Genomic DNA, 15,022 nt, shown 5'->3' with positions numbered 1-15,022 from the left:
TCTGTACCAGCTCACAAATTCAGTCTGTGTTGGCACAGAGCCCTCGACATGGAAAATCAAGACTGCAGGGAAGTGTCCTGTCATTTCTCCCTGTGCTTTTATTTCCCGTCTCTTCGCACTGTCCTTCTTCAGAAACCGCCCACCTGGGCTGGGGGTGACTCCGTACTTCCTTGGACTAAATCCGTGCAGTGACTCCAGGCCTCTCAGCTCCCCGCACCATTTTCATAGGAGCATAAGCTCTTCTCCTCTTTGTGGGCATCTGAACTCTGCTGTGCAGAATGAAGTACAGTCCTTTTGTCTGTAGCTGTAATATACTTCATTAGTTTCCAGAAGACAATAACTTGCTTTATTCCCATTTTAGAAGGATTAATTATACTCAGAAAAAGCACTTAAATAGCAAACAGAAAAGGAAACCAGATGTTGCAGAGTTATTTAACCAGAGTTATTTGCGGACAAATATTTAAGCTATGTGATGTAACTTTTTTGTGGAACCTTCGGAAGCTGGCTGCTGAGTGAATCAAACATCCAAATTACATAGGAAAATATATATTACCTGATAGTATCATTCTTTTACCTAACTATTGCAGGTAAATACTTAATCAGTTTCTGGCCAACAAATTTGCAAAAGTATTTGATTGGAACAGGAACAATCCCCAAGGCATATTGTGTATAGAGTCATCACTCATAAACAGGCTTTTGTTGCATAAGGCACAGTGGTGCATTCCCAACGGTGTCAGTTTTCTGTGTGCTAATGAAGTGGTGTAGTGATAAACCTCTCTGCAAATTTGTTTCTCTTATAGATGCAGAACCTAAAATAATGATTGGTTAGAACAAGTAAATGAATTCATCATCTGAACACAAATATTTATATGTGTTTCAATGAGAGCAAGCTTCATTTCTGGAAATGGTGTTCTGTAAAAGAGATATGTGCAATTTCTCTTACAGCAATGGTTTGTGTAGGCAGTCAAAGGCATATTTAAAAGTTAGCATGTGTTCCTAAAACTGTTGCTATCTGTTTTAACTAATTTTCATGTCGTTTAGTACCTGTAAGATTTGTAAGACATAGTTCTAAAGTATAGAAGCTTCCTGTTCTAGGCATTGTAGGACAAACAAGAGTATCCGTTTGTATTGTCCCTTTCATCATTTCTTCATTCTTGCCATCTCAGAAATCCTGAACGGTGGTATCGCCCCACATTTGTCTTCCAGCTGTCTTCTTGAGCACCTAGAGCTTGTCTTCTGCCCACCACTCCTGCCAAAGACAATGTGCCTCATGTCATTAATAGAAATCATCTAAGTGACAAATGTTGCAATATTCCAGTTAGTAATGTCTCAGCATTTGTATAGATGTGCCTCATACTCGGCTTTGGCTACCTAATTCAAGGAAGCACCTTATCCTTATTTGGCCAGATTTGCTCTTTTAACATTTTTCCTCCAGCATTTCAATGCCTCCTTTCTTACAGCCTCCAGTGGCTCGTCATTCTCTTATGTGGTCTTTCTGCTGTGCTCTCCTTTCCCTCTACAACCTTTTCCAGCTGCAATATTCCTCCCAGGCTCTCAGCTTCATTTGATTTATTTTCAAGCCTATTTCCAGCCTCTTTTCCCTTCTTTCCTCTTTTCCTCATTAGTAACCTGCAAGCTCTTCAAACTCTCCCAAACGTAACCCCCCCGTTCCCCGGTTACGTCGCCTGTCTCCTGCCCCTTCAGCCCTTTCCTGCTCTTCGCCGCCGGCGCAGCAGCTCTGTACCAGTTGTGTTACAGTTATTTCCACTGCTCTGTTCTGACCTTACAATTTCCTGGTGTTTGGTCCGTGCAAGGGCTCAACCTGATGGACTTTGCGCTGAGCATAGTCAGAGAAAAAGAAAGTACGTATTTTCTGTCATCAGAGATGATGATAATCTGTGCCACTTTTTATAATACCCTTTCCTGTTTATGGGAACCCATTATTGCTGACAGTTTATTGCAAAGAGGCATCATTCTTAAATGTACATTCATCTTAAGTTTGTGCCTTTTTTTTTTCTTTTTTTTTTTTTTTTACTATATGCAAGAATTGTTTGCTTTATGTAACTTTTTTGCTTGTCTAAATGTAAATTGCAGAAAGTGATGATAAATGTTGAACGGCTCTTGTAAAACTGTTAAATTGTCACTTTCAAAACTTAGGAAAACATTGATATTTTCGTTAGATCCCAGCACTGAGGAATGTCCGGCTTTCATCGTAACAGAGTTGTTTGGTTCCATGTAAGTCTAAATACTCTGCCCTTGGGAGATATCTTACCATCACCTGCTCCTACATTGAAAATTATTTGTTCAGCCAAAGGTGGTTTTTTTTTTCAGAAAGGCATCTTTTTTTTTTTTCCTTTAGCAGACATCTTTGATGTGGGACAGAATCCCTTCAATGTAAAATAAATCAAAGCCTGAGATGCTGTTAAACAACCCCTTAGTTTAAATATATCCAGTTGTAGATAACCAAACACTGTTCCTTCCTGCCCTTGTTCTCTCTTTCTCTACTCAACAGACGTGTAGATTTTCAGACAAACAGTTCTGCTGGCTACATCATGAGCTTCTAATCACCAGTATTTTGTTGATAAATAGAAATGTAGTGCTAGGTAAACTTGTTTAAAACACATTCTCAGTATAAATATCTAAAAATGTTTGTCTTGCATAACAAAGGTACAGCAATCAAAGACAGTAAGTTAATGTCATTCAGCATTAAATAGAATCAAAAAGCTGGATGTTTCTCATCTCACCTAAACAATTAACAGCCTCGATTTAACTCATCTTGTCAGCAGACCCTTAAAACTGTAGAGCGCAAATCCAGCCTTGATCTAATTGTGTGTAAATAAGAACTGCTGTCACATTCGCCAAGCTTCACTTGGCTTATGCCTAAACAGCAGCGCCTTTTTTTTTTTTTTTTTAATAATGCCCTGTTTATCTTTAAGAGGCACACGGATGTAGGGCCAAATCAGATTTTGCTTGAAAGGAACGAAGGAATGCATAAATAAATGCATTAGTACCTAGTAGAAGCTTATTGTTTTGAATTCTGTAGGGCTTTTTTTAAATAATGCTTGAGAATATTAGCAAGTAAGTTCTTCCAGTAGATACGGTTCTTCAGGATGAAAAAGGAGCATGAGGCAAATATTAAAGGACTAGAAAAAAACTTCCAAAAGAACCAGATACAGAAAGGAGGAAACAGATCTTGAGGTGTTTTACATTTATTTTCCTCGTCCTTGTACATCCAAGAGTCCCCAAAACAAAAACCCTACAGAAGGCTCGTGGAAGCCTGAAGTGTATTGCATCTCCAAAAACCCTACAGTATACATCTCAAGACAGAAAAAGAATGCGTGCAGGTATTTTTTAATATCTGGGAATATTCTGTCCGGGAACCTATGGAAGAACAAGAGTTTGTGTCTTGCCCAAACCATTCTCATCAGCTGCTGGGAAGGTGCTACACAGCACTGTACATTCGTGTCCTCCTCGGCTCCATTGAAATAAAAAGCTTCCAGGCCCTGTCTACTACAGCTGGCCTCTTTCTGGTATGTCAGACACGACATTACATCTAGCTTTGAATCCCCCCGGTATCTCATGTATCTATGCATTCTGTCTCCAGATCTGCTCCCTTGCGGCAGTCTAGTTAAGAATGCCACATGTACGATATGACTATTATAATCCTAGCCTCATAGTCTGCACAGAGGGATATGCCCTTTACTTATAAAATACATGTGAAAATTACAGATAGATAGAGAAAAATGCTTCTGTGCTGTTCCTTTCTTTGCTTTCATTGGCATGTTTCAGAGCAATGTGCTCTCTGGGTTTTTCCAATGGTACGGTCCTCTTTTTTCCTTCTGTCTTCCTGTTCTGATGGCAGTATGTCCACTTAGCTGGGGAACATTCATCTTTTTAGAAACAGCCTGTCACGCTTTTCCTGCTTCTCTTCCCCTGAAGTTTTTGCACTTCTGACGCTGTAAGTTCTTCATTGCCTGGCCTTTGTTTTTAAAACAAGAAGCCATTCTATTGACAGCACACTGTCCTGCTGGAACAGGGCTGTGCCGTTACCAGAGGCCTTTTGATGCAGCTTCAGACACCTAAATATTGGGCGTCTCTTCCTATTAGAAAAAATATTAGAAAAATGCCAATTAAAGAGATGGTGATTAAGGAAGACCTAATTAACAGAGGTCTCAACACAAAGCTAAGATATATTATAGGTTTATCTTTCTGCCTTCCCTCCCATTCAGATTGCAGACACAGATATAAAACTTAAGTTGTCACGAGGTGCAAAGTGATCTACAGAGCAAGTTGTGCGTCTAGGCTAATACCTGTGAATTTGACAGCCGCAGCGTAACATAGTACTCTGTAATTCTGGGCAGAGGTGAAGAGCAGTCTTACTTGCCAAGGTAACAGAGCTGCTGTGAAACCACGTCTCCATGTCTTTTAACATGAAGTATGACGAAAAATCCTACTTAAATGATTTTTACCATAGTCTTGATCAATTATTTGCTACAGTGCCGCAGAGATGAGAAAGTAGCAGAAAAAGATGTCTACTTTAGCCCAAGTTCAAAATGCTGATCAGATAATTAACAAATAAGTATAATTTTTTTTTTTCTTTGTAGATAATGAATTTGTAAAATGGAGAAGGGGAGCAAAATAATTAGCAATACTAAAATGTGCATGACATCTATTTCTGTTAGCACTGTGGACTTTGCTTACAAAAATAGCATATCTCAGATGAATATGCGCTAGGTTGCTTTCTATAAAAAGCCCGCTTATGGACCAGGAGGTCATTGCATTATATACTATAAGTATGTGTGTGTGTGTATATATATTTTTATGGTCCTGATAGTGTAAAAGAATAGTTTTGAGTATGTAAATAAGGTCTATATGTTTGTATGTGTACTAAGCAAGGATGATTTGTATTTGGGTGTGTGTATACACACATGTTCATTTTATGTATACATACCTATTAAGCAAGTTTAGACAACACTGTGCAAAGAGCTGTCTAAAATCATTTCTAAGTTCCAATCCTGTTTACAGCCTTTGGGCATTATTTTAATATAAATGATAAATAGGGGAAAAAATATCTCCACTAGAACTACTTAGCAGCGTTTTTCACACTGATTTGGTAACCTGGTAAATTTATTTCCCTAATGGACAGCGCTGGACAGGGAACGCTGTCATGCCTGCTGCCAGGGTGACAAGTGTTGGCTTATTGAATCATGGTTTCTAGAAGCCTAATCCAGAGCTTTCCCTGTATTGATTTGTGTGGGACATTCAGATTTCCTAGTGTTTAATTTCTTCTTTTTCTAGCTGGTGTCGATGGTATTTATTTATTTATTTATCTAGCTCTCTTTTTCTGTTTGTGCTTTCTCTTATTTATGGAAGTCAGGACTTCAGCACCTCCCCTTATCCCTGTGTTGAGAGATTTACTATTCCTACAGAGAACTTAAAGAGTGCATTTTCTGCATATGCACCCCATAGGAATTTCTCTGATCACTGAAGCCTTGCATCTTCTACACAAGATTTTACTCATCATGACCTGACTGTAAAATCAAGGTTTAAATGGTAGCTGCAATCTGAATTTGTCTAATAACAGTGTCTAAGGAGTATGAAAAGCTGTATCAGTGAACGATGCTGTGTACGTGTATGCGAAGAGCAAAGCAGCCTGCTGTTCTTCCAGACAATTATTGCTCTGGGACACTCCGATTCTTTAAGAGCAGGGTCATGGAGGCATTTTCTATATACCACTGTTAGACTTCTAGTAATTTCAGGTTTTGAAGATACTAGAAAAGGCTGACATATTGGTAAGTAGGCTGGTCATATTGGTAATAGAACTTACATACGCTAAATTTTTACATGTGCATATTTACATGTGGTCTACCACTTTGTAAGAACATAAAAATTCCTTCCTTTTCAGTAACTGTTTTATATTGTGTAATTTTAAACAAAATTTTCAGAAATCAGTATTTATTCAATACTGAATGCACAGAACTGTTTTGTCCATCAGATCTAAGCCTTAACTTGCATATCTGAAATATAAGTAGTTAATAAAAAAGGAATTCCGATGATATTCAAAAGAGGGTCTGTTTTGCATGATGCTATCCTCCACTGTATATAAGGTTTTACATGAGCCTGTAGCAATGATCCAGGGATTGCGTATCTTTTAATAAAAAAAAAAAGGCATTTAAAGGGCTCTCTAAAGTAACTGTTTCATCAATCAATTAGACCCTGTCTGCAATGAAAACTTGATGTATAATTGCTACTGAATATTTATAAGTGTATTTGATACAGAATATCCGTGCTTTAAATGCATTTGTTTGTGTCTAATGTTAAGTTTATATTTAGCCTCTGTGTATTTTAAGATTTGGGAGTAATACAGAGTATAGTAATTGTTTTTCCTTTCAACCAGAAAAAAATATAAATTGGAGTTGGCTGAGGCTGCCAAATGATTTAGTTATGCTTAGTTAATTATTAAATCCATTCACAACATGACTTAGAAATATACTGGTTAAAAACATCATGCATAGTCAATCCTTAAAAAATAGTATTTGGCAGCTTTAAATTTGTACTGAACAAGGAATGAATTATTGAAGCACTGAAACAATGCCAATCACAAAGCCATCTAAATCCTTCCCTGCTTTTGTGTCAGTCACAAGAAAAGCACTCGTTATCTGTTTTCAATTTATATTCTGTATTTCTGCTCTACACCCTCAGTTTGGAAACACAAGATCTGGAAATACCTAATGGCAAGTCTTAAGTTTCTTGACGCTAACAAAATAATTTGTGAGTTCATCATAAATCAATTAGTAATGATTAATATTATCTACATACTATGAAACTAAGCATTCAGAGAATATCTAGATTATAGACTACAGGAAATTAACTGGTACATGGGTTGCATTCTTTCGTTCTGGGTAAAAGTGCATAGCATAAATATCAAAGCTCAGTCATGTATGACTTGCAACAAGCATGCTGTCAAATGCAGTAATAGCTCTGCCGTGCTGTGTAAATCCAAGCTGCCCAGCAGTTAGCAAACAGTTAGCGCAAGGACATTCTTTTGAGAGCTTTTAACTTAGCACTACCACAGGATGCGTAGGTAGTAACAAAACCAGCTAGAGAGATACTCTTGATGCCAGAATTAAACTGCTAAATCTGCAGTGACACGTATCTGTGATGAACAGACCTGTCATTAGTGGATTTTTTTTTTTCTTTAGTGATCATATCTAAATCTATAGCATCTTGTTGAAGAATGAAGCTCCATGCCAAAAAGCCACTTGACATTTTTTATGAAAGTAAAAAAGAACTCTATTTTTGTTTAGCAGTTTGTTAGAAAAGTATTTTCAAACAGAAAAATTGCTAATTTTCCCTACCTTTTTGGTAAACTGAATAGTATTACAGCAAAACCTGGGAGCAGTGTTACTTTTATCATCACCAATCCATGCGCTTGCAGCACGTACACAAACATAGAAACTTCTTTCGGAAAAAAATTTACTGCTGTGTATATGACCTGCTAAATCATTGTTGGATAAAACACTGAATTCTTAGCATTATGGCTTGCATAGGAGTGGGATATCTTTTCTTTTAGCCCTACAATTCAACTTTCCTTTGAATGGATATAAAAATCGCTGAAGGAGGAGCTAGGTCCAGTGTGAAATATTCTTTGCATTCCAGATCATTTTCAGATGCCAGCTCTATTTCCCAGTCGCTGCACAACTGAGAATGAACGTGCAAACTACCTAAGGCATTGCCTTCGTACTGTTTTCCCCTCCTCTTTCTCATGTGCGTTAGCTTGTCTGGTTGTAGGTCTGGAAATGCTTGGGGTGGTTGGGGGGGCAGAGGGGGTTGTGTGCAGTACATGCAAGTTTCAGTTCCTACTGAACGCCCCAAAAGCGCTTTCCTTGAGAGGTATTGAACTGCTGCCTGCAGATCAGAGGGTCAGGTTCATATCTTGTGTCCTGGAAGCTGTCCAGCTTCCTAGCAGAGACTCATAAATTCAAGCAGTCTGTTCTGATTTTGAGACCAGTTGGGAATTGCAGTAGCAAATGAGAGCTTGGACCAGTTCATGGGGAAATAAGGTATGCAAAGAACAAATACAAATTAATTTGAAATTAGCTTGGTTACTGCTTACCAAAAGCCAGTGGGAATGTTCCTTACTTATTTAGGATTGTCCACAGTGATGTTGAATTTTCCACAATAAGGATAACTGCTTTTACTAATGGGTTCAACCAATGTTAATATGTGGCTATTTTTTTGTTAGGAGTTTCTCCTGTTGCGAAGATAATTAGAAATTAATTGTGATGTAGTAATGGCTGTAGGAAATTACTATAGAAATGTTAACAAAACTTTATTTTAGCAGGTATTTATATCTAGGTCACGGACCATATTGATTTGTTCTTTTCCTAATCGGTGTATAAATTAGATGGATGGACAGAGGTGGACTTGCATTTTAACATATCCCTGTTCTTTAATGTTAAATCAGAGTTGCTTTTGGAGAGCACTGCGTCTTGAGAGAGAACTGCTTTCAGTCCACATATTGTTCATGTTCCCTATTGCCATGGATCAATGTGGTCCATATTTGACAAATCTTCATTGGTGGCCATTACAAACCATTTTCACTTTCTCCTTGTTATGATATGTAACGAATTAAGACAGTAAATGCCTTGGGCTAGATGGAAATCTGTAATAAGTCATCATACATGCATAAATGCTATGATCATGGCTCAGAAAGCCTGTGGAAATTTTGGCCTGAAGTATTTTGGAAAACGTTTCCAAAATCTGCTGAGCTCTTTTCTTCTGCCAGATTAGTGGTTTCTCTCAGAGTGCAGGTTAACTTTCTATTTTTTTTCCAGTTCTATGCAAAACTACTGATGTATTGCAAAATTCACTTTGCACGAAAGCAAAACTTTTATTAATTATTTCTTTAAAAAGATAACGTACAACTAAGATACGTGATTGCAAAAATAACAGTTTCATTCTTACTTCCAAAAGCATTCACCCATACAAAAGATGGCGTCGTGCCAGTTCCAGGAACCCTAAGGTGAGTGGCAAACGACGGCAGCCTGGGGGCAGGAGGCCGGCAGCGCCCCTGGGCCTGGCTCGCAGGCGCTGGGAGCCCAGGCAGCGCTGCTCAGCGGCGTCGCGCCTCGGCCGCTGCCCCGCTGGCGACGGCGCCGCAGGACCCGTCGCTTCCCGGGGCGCTGGTTCAGCCGCGCCGGTGACGGCTCGCGCTCTCTCTCTGTATCATCGGCATAGGTTGCATGTTGCTGCAAGCACAGGATTTTGTCAGGCCGTTGCTGTCAGGAAAAGCAGGACAGTTGCTGCGACTGGCTTTTGCCCATGGAACAGAAGCAGGAAAATGCAAGTTCCGTCTCCCCTGCCGGGAACCCCTGTGCGCGAGGCAGGTCTGCACGGCATGCTGCTCTGTTGGGATCACACCCGCCCCGAGGTCAAGTATCCCACGTGAATGTCAGGAAAATAACACCAGTGGAATGATGGAAAGCAAATCATCTGGTTTGCCTGTACTTCTGAGAGATTGCTTTGTAAGCAGCGTGACATCTTGCTCTGGGTGTTAAAATACTTGTGACATTCTGTAAGTGAAGAGTTATATATGGGTAACACCATGACTAAGATCTCGTATCTTAGCTCTGCCCCCCGACGGCATATACAAGTGCCTCTGTGTGTGTGGCTTTCCAGCTCTTGTGGAAAAGTGGCTGGGCACACAGATAAGAGAGAGGTCTGCTTCCTTTTTTTTAGGATCCCGTATATGTTACTAGTTTGAGCTTTAGTGTCTTAGAGTGTATAAAAATTATCTTTATATGGGGATAATTAGGAACGTTTTTGTTGAAAAATCCAAATTTCTTTCCAAAAAAATGTTTTGAAGGGTGCAATGCTGTGTGCAAATTCAGGTCAGATTTGGTGAACAGATGTGCGCTTTCTTTTAAGAAATGGTTTTGAAAAGTTTTAGACATTTGTTTGTTCTATATAGAAATCAAATGAGGATGAATTCATTCACAAGCACAGCAGGTTTTCTACCACAATGTTGAACCTTGTGTGCACAAAACAGCGTACACTTTTGCATTTTTTCCTTTATAATACGTCTAATTTTACTGCATGTTTGTATTAATTTACATACACTTCATATACATATGGTCTGTCATTTAATTCTCCACTGCGTCATTACACAAGAATGCCAAAGCTGATTCTAATTGTTCAGCAAACTAAAGGAATTTAGGGAGGTTGCCCAGAAATTCAATGTTGCTTAAATAAAATACACATGTATTTTAAACCTTTTAACAGACACGTTCTGTGCCATATCCCCTTTACTAATATTAAAATAAGACTTATCAGCACAAGCTGCATAAGGTTGTGCTGCTGGAGCCAAATCCTGGGATCAGCATCCAGGCCACGAGCCTGCAATCGGTTACACTTATGGTGAACTTCGTGCACATTTGTCATTCTTTTGAAATCAGCAGGATTATTCACCTCCATGAGACAAGGATGTGTGGAACTGATTCCACGAGCAGAGCCTCCATTTTTATTGGCTTCGTTACGCGCCTGAGAACAGGAAGAGGCAAATCTGCTCTTAGGGATCGTCTTGGAGGCAGAATTTTGGTACTCGGGCTGCTGGCAGTCACGGGAGGAGAAAAGGATCGCGCAGGCGACGCGCGTGGTCGGCGGCGGAAGGCGTGTTCTGGGGGATAAAAGAGATTATGGAGAACAAGAGAGCGGAAGGTTATTCCGTTGGTTCCCTAGTTGAGCTGAACCTTTTCAGGTCCTGTGAAAAATCACAAGCACATCATGAAATGGTAGGAATGGTAGAAAAACAGTAGAGTAAGTGTAGAAGGAAAGATTAGAAGTTTTTTTGGTTTTTAAGTTCTTAACATCTGGATCTAGTAAATATTTTGATGCCAGAGTTTCCCAAGCTGTTTAGTTGAACATGCAGAAGGATATTTTTTGGCTCATCCTAAATGGTAATGATAATATCATCTAGGAAATGTTTCGTCTTCCCTAGCCGCTGCTTTTTCACCTCGCTCCTGGAAGTGCTGTATGCCGTTTGCAGCGTCACGTGCAGCAGTTGTCGAATTTTTCGCTATCAGTGCCAGTATTTAGTAACAGAATTTTAAATGTACGTGCAAGTATGATATTAATGATCTTATTTCCTTTGGTTCTTGAGGCATTTTTGTTTGCAAATTTGGGATTGAATCTTTTAATAACAACATTCATGCCCTCCCTTCACTGCCCAAATAAAAGACTAATAACAGCTGTGAGGAGATTAAGACAGGCTAAATGAAATCTTGTTGCATTAGATGACCGTAACTGCTGCAGGTAATTAACGCCTTTCATTTTGAAGAATGATTTCAGGCACTTGGGGGAATTTGGAACGATATTTTACGTTTTATTCCAACTAGTGATGTAGAAAGGAAATGAAATAAGACTGATTTTATTTTCCATTTTTGCCGTCTCTTTTCTTTCTCTGTTCTTTCTCTTGTTGAAAAACTATTGTCATTTATGTCATTAAAACAGAGAATTATTGCCCCCAGACTTTCAGTGAACCACAGCTGTTGACCTTTTTTGTCAAAAGCTTTGAATACAAAGCTAGGTCGGGAACATTTGTAGCCTGTGGACCATGACAGTACTGTAGGCTTCTCTCCTGTCCTGACAGAAGAGCGTGCCAGAGGGTGTGCTCACATAGTGACTGCATTATTTTCTGGCAACTGTGGTAAAGATTGCCTTGCTCTTGGTTTTTCTGCCCCCTCTCAAGTGTACAGTCATCCTTCAAACCCATTATACCACCTTCTGAATACTGTGGCTTTGTCCCTTAGGCTACATAGCCTATTGTTTAAAATGTTTACCAGTGCTGTACAGATATTAAATTGAGCATTGCAGCTTAACATGGAATGTGGGGATACTTGAAGCTGGCTTTAAAAGACATCTTGATTTCCTTGCTACGTAATAGTATATGACATTGAATGGGTAAGAAAGTTAAAAGTTAACCTTTTCTAGTATAGGAAGTGCTAATTTTCAGTGAAGACTTATGAATATTTAAATACTGAATACTAAGCATGTGAAAAACTCAAGATGTCTTTGCTTGAAATATGCCATAAACTCTTTTCTTTTTCTGGTGATTAAATTAAGCACTTCTCAGTAGTGCACACCAGCTGCTGCATCTGTGAGTAAACCAAGCACTTTCCCACAGTACATGCTGTATATTTCATTCTTATAGCATTTTATTTTGACAGGTAATCCTTATTCTTCTGCATATGAAGTCAAAATTCAGAGGATAAGTAAAAATTAAAGGCAAAATAAGGTGTGTTTCACAATTTCTGTGAATTTAAATAGAGCCATATTTTTTATTGACAAATACCAGGACATGTAAAGCTCTATTTCTAAATACATAGTCTACACATAGCATGAAGTCTCAAGTTTGGATCTAATTTCTTTCTTCTCTGTACAAGTGACATTTCCCCAGTCTTTCTCTTGTGAATGTGTGGGGAAAGCAGGAAGGGTGGTAGTGGAAGGGAATTCTGCTTTTTTTCTTAGGCTCATTTTCTCTGTGAAACTTGATCTGTCTTCATTACATTTATGAGATTTTGCGAACAGAGAAGGAGCAATGTGATGTGAATGCAGAAATCATACATTTTCAATACAATTCATTAGATTACACTGCAACTTATATTGGAAAAAAAAACCCAAACCCTTTCATAACTGAGCTTTCTAAGCATTACCGTAATTGTAAGCATACACTTATTCTAAATAGTCTTTTCCCTTAGAGAATAAACAGGTACATTTTTTTTGTATCCACAGTCAAGTCCACTTAGAGGTGCAAGGAACAGAAATTGTACTTGCAATTCAACTGGTATTTTGAAATTATACTGGCAGAAGAGAGGCTGCCTTTCAGAAAATTGATTTCTCCGCACTTCCCCCGCCTGTCCCCCTTTCTGTAATAGGACAATGTGCCTCTTTCAGCTGAACCACCAAGCTCTTGAATATCCTGAAAATCAAAATTGGGATTAACGCTTGAAATGCATGCACCTATCGCAAAAAACTCAACCTGTGAGCTCCGTGTGGCCCACGGAGCTCCGGCTCCTGGTCACTCCCGACCCCAGGAATCAACGTGAGGCACACGGGGCCCCAGTCGTTACACAGGAATGCTGTTTGGCTCCTCCGCTTTAGGTGGAACCAAAGAACTGTAGGAATGTCCAAAAGACTATATAGCAAAGGGAATGAAGAGTAGCAATAGGCATTGATGACACGGTTTAAGACCGTTGCACCCAATAACCGCTTCTTCTAAATTAGCAGCAATATTACTGGGAGACCTTAGTGTTGAAATGTCTACAGCTATTTATAATTAGAATATCTGTTTTCAAATTATACTGTTATATTTTATACAAGAGTGGTTAGTACTATATGCAATGTATATTTTTTTCCTTTTTGGCATGCCCATGTGCTTTGTAGTCTGCAGTGAGTTACCCACGTTAGAAAAGGCATTCTGTGTTGTCGTTTTTTTACTGCTGTCGTTACTGGTAGGCCTGCATCTCACCATAAAAGGCTGCCTGCTCGTTGCTGAATGCTCCACGTGCGCACTGGAACGCTCCATAACTGCAGGCAGCAAGTTTAGACACCTTGCTGCACAAAGACTGCCGCCATTCCTATTTTTGGCACTCTGAAAATCTTCTTTACTAGTACTGGTACCACGTGTGATCCCTCCGCTGCCTGGGAGAAGCATCCCGAGAAGCCGTGTGGCAGGTAGCAGGGTAAATGGCGCCGGGCCCTGCAGGGCTGCGATGGGAAGCAGAGCCCTTCGGCGGAGGATGCGCTTCAAAGCACAGGAGTGGGAGATGCTTCTTCCGTGCTGAAGTGGGGTGGAAAAAGGGAGTAGGAGAATTAGGGTAATGGCTCCTTACGCTAATCCCGAACTACGCGTGTAAGCTGAGTGAGATTTATGGCAGTGTTTGAGTAGAACAGTCACATTGTTTCCACTCAAATCCATCTTGTTTTCCTAATTTAATACGCTGTTATACAACAGAGTTACCAAATTTTTCCTTTCTTTCACCTATTTTATTTTCGTAGTAATTGTGAGGAGAACAGCACAAAAGCCATTATATCAGAGGAATAAAATGCTGATTGTATACGTGCATTTATCTCTAAATTCTTCATAATAGGCTAGGAAACAAAAGGAAGGTATATTCTGTTGCCATTATGGTGACCTTGTCCTTTTTTGTTTTAGCAAACCTCATGAAACTATAAAGCAATTATAGTAAAAAAGCTAAAATGAGGATTTGTTATTGGAGAGCACAGCAGTGGAAATAAGTAGAGACTTAGAAGAAGGTTAAAATAGTACGTAAGGTAATGCAAGAGGAACCACACAAATTGCTGAGAACTGTAATTCACAGCAGCGGGGATCTAGCGAGGGGAGGGCAGATCCAGCAAGGTGCTGGCGCAGCGGTTCTGATCAGTCAGTGACATATCTTTCGTGTTGGTATTTTCTAAATATATTGGTTAGGTAGTTAATGCTAATCTTTAGAAAAACAAAGCCTTAGAATAATAAGAAGGTCCTGTCTGCTCACTTAGGTGTTTTGAAAATGAACAGTTAAACACAATGGTGACCTAATTCTTACTATAAACCTTTTTTTTTTAAAAAAAAAAAAACAAAAGCAAAAACAAAACCTGAACAACCTACTTATTTAAGGCTGTTATTTCATTCAAGGTCTTGATAATCTAGAAGGGACAAATGTCTTCCTGAGCGAAACTGTAAGGGCCCTGCTAGGCAGGGATGCTTACAGCAGCACCTCCTGCCAGAGGCTGCTTCCCCCCGCCCAGGCTGTCCCTTGCCTGGCATCCTTACACACAAGATGTTCTCCTCCAACTCTTCTCACAGGGATTTTTAAAACGTAATTCTGTCTGAAAACACAAAATGTCAAACTTTCCTCCTGTCTGAGATTCTTCCCCACGACTCTCTGATATCTCACAATTTTCTTCTCTTTTTTCAAAAAACGGAGTATTTTTCAACTAAATATCCATCATCTCCTGCCTG

The sequence above is a fragment of the Platalea leucorodia genome (assembly GCF_965183815.1).
Source record: "Platalea leucorodia genome assembly, chromosome: 9".
Classification (NCBI taxonomy): Eukaryota; Metazoa; Chordata; class Aves; order Pelecaniformes; family Threskiornithidae; genus Platalea; species Platalea leucorodia.
This window is presented reverse-complemented; position numbering follows the sequence as displayed.